We start from the raw sequence: 2,556 nt of genomic DNA on the forward strand, positions 1-2,556 counted from the left end.
TGTAAATGTGACAGCAGGTAAAAACAAAGGTGACGAAACATACAAGGGCGCTTGAACTACGTGCGATCACCACTAGATGGCAGCACTGGTACAGTCTTTAATAGTCCTTTGTCGGATTTGGCTCTCTAGCGCTACGTCCCACGTACACGAAGCGGGGATAAGGGCTGGGTTTCCCAAAAACATTGTATCCCGAGCTCGTCGTTAAACGGAAGAGCGGAACACTCGCGCCCTCATTTAAGATGAAGGTAACACTGGTAACACTAACAAGCGTTTAGGAAATAAACTGATCATTTAGTTCAAATTTGTAGTAACGAGCCTGGTTTAAAATTAGATTAAACGTGGCTTTTGGTAGGTGTGGAGCACTGAGCAGCTAAGATTTACATTGATCTAATAGATTGATATTTAAACAAATAGCCCTTTTTGTTGCTTGGAAACGTGTGTGTGTGTGCGCGCGCGCGGATGTGTGTGTGCGCGCGCGCGGATGTGTGTGTGTGTGTGTGTGTGTGTGTGTGTGTGTGTGTGTGTGTGTGTGTGTGTGTGTGTGTGTGTGTGTGTGTGTATGTGTGTGTAATATGTTAAAATGCATGTTTTATCCACAGTAACAAAAAGACTCTAACTTGTTATTTTACTGAATATCAATCACAATGCACGCAACTCCCCATAATAAACATATTATTAATAAATACATCCAATACATTCAATAAACACATCTCTGTCTGCCTTATCTGTCCTACTTATTTACCTCTCCATATTTATTTATTCACTACCTTATTCTACAACTGCATGTTTCAACTGCTGCACTCAGCACTCAGCACTTTTAACAAGTGCACACTTATGGTTTACAAGTATGATTGTGTGTGTGTGTGTGTGTGTGTGTGTGTGTGTGTGTGTGTGTGTGTGTGTGTGTGTATGTGTGGATATGTCTCTTATAGTACAGTGTATAAGCAACTGTGGGGTGTTTATGAGTGCACTTGGCCAATAAACCCTGATTCTGATTTATCTCTAGTGTAGTCTGTCTGTCTCCTTTTTACGGTCACCAAAACACTTTCTACCCCGAGAACATTTTCACGAGCTCTATCTCTACATCGCATTTTAAGTCAAGATCAATGTACTTTTTGTTTCTAAATCCTCCCGGCTCCTGACAATATTTGCCAAAATGTTTCCCAGTATTTCTAGATTAGTATCTCATTTTGGACATGACAGCACCAGCAGAAGCCATTTTACTTCTCCTAGATTCATAAATGTTAGTGATTTTCTAGATGCGCTTTCAGTAGCGTGCATACGCTGGAGAGACTCTTAGGTGGTTGAGAAGAACGGTTTTAGCACCTCGGACAGTTCCCCTCTGCAACCCAAACCCAAACCGAGCGTCCCTTCACCCTCACAGGAGAGCATCGCTAACGTGAAGCCCGGCGGGTTCGGCCGTCTGGCTCTGTAACGAGCATGCTGAACCATCCTGGAGTTCCTCGTGTCTGGTCTAGTGACAGCGGAATGACCCCCGTCCGTCTCTCCGCACGCACATGTCACGCGTTAAACACCCGAAACACAGCAGTTAATACATCTAATATTTCATATGTCTGAGCTAAACTGCTCAAGTGGGTTTACGAACTATTCGTTTCAGAAAAAAATCTGTGTGTGTGTGTGTGCGTGTGTGTATTATCTGACATATTTCACCTAAGGTTCCTGGTCTTGTATAATTCGTCTGAATGTCCTCGTGGTTGTTTTCTGTGCGAAACGTGCAAGCACGCCAAGGTCAGGAGGTGATACCGTTCTCGGAGCTTCCGAAGCCTCATCCTCTCAGTGCCTCTGGCTCTCTCTCTCTCTCTCTCTCTCTCTCTCTCTCTCTCGCTCGTTCGCTCGCTCGCTCGCTCGCTCTCCTTTTACTTAAGTGTGACCTCTCTCCTGTGTACTTAAACTAACTAGCCCTTGCACGATGAAAAACTGATGTGAAGATACTCCACGCGAGCAAATAAACATTAAAACCGTTTCCTGACTCAGCACTGCAGAATTCCTAACACTATTAATAGTGCAGCGGCCAGCTGCATGAAATAAGTGACCGGGCACCTCCGTCACGAACTCCCATGTTCAATGTCACTGATATACCCCCGGGTGCAGATAGCAACGTCCACGTGCCATACTGTGCGATGCTGTTGCGGTTAGCTATATCTCATTAACTCTGTCTCACGTGCCCCTTCTTTGTCGTCTTCATACGCACAGCAGACACGATCTCCCCCGCGCATATCCTGCCACTGTGCGCAGTGCACGAGGGTCCTCGCGGACAGACGTCACTGCTGTCAGCTCTTGGCTCAGTCTTCCATCCTCGCAGGCTTCGGAAGCACCGAGGTGGCACGAGCGGCGTTCGCTCCGATATGTTCTTCGCGCCGTGTCCGCAGATCGCTCCCGTTATTCTGATAACGCTAAGTGAGAAGTACTAACTCACAGATGGCACCGTGCACAGCGGAAAGGACGGATCCTACGTTGACTGGAGCAAAGGAAGGCAGGAGGGACGGAAAGACTCCGCCAGAATGACTCCCAACAAAGAAAATCTTCTCCTCGCGC

At 46.5% G+C, this 2,556-nt stretch overlaps 1 protein-coding gene across 5 annotated transcripts in view; it reads left to right on the top strand.

Moving 5' to 3' along the window:
* The first annotated feature begins 2,153 nt into the window (after nt 1–2,153).
* Nucleotides 2,154–2,556, top strand: part of kcnh7a (potassium channel, voltage gated eag related subfamily H, member 7a) — a 39,183-nt gene continuing 38,780 nt past the window's right edge. For all 5 annotated transcript variants that reach the window (XM_035526772.2, XM_081710301.1, XM_035526774.2 and 2 more), the window contains exon 1: nt 2,154–2,556. This exon is cut by the window's right edge and continues 135 nt beyond it. The gene's annotated coding sequence lies outside the window, so the exon portion shown is untranslated.

Source organism: Electrophorus electricus, chromosome 3 (assembly GCF_041902795.1).
Source record: "Electrophorus electricus isolate QZ-2024a chromosome 3, ASM4190279v1, whole genome shotgun sequence".
Classification (NCBI taxonomy): Eukaryota; Metazoa; Chordata; class Actinopteri; order Gymnotiformes; family Gymnotidae; genus Electrophorus; species Electrophorus electricus.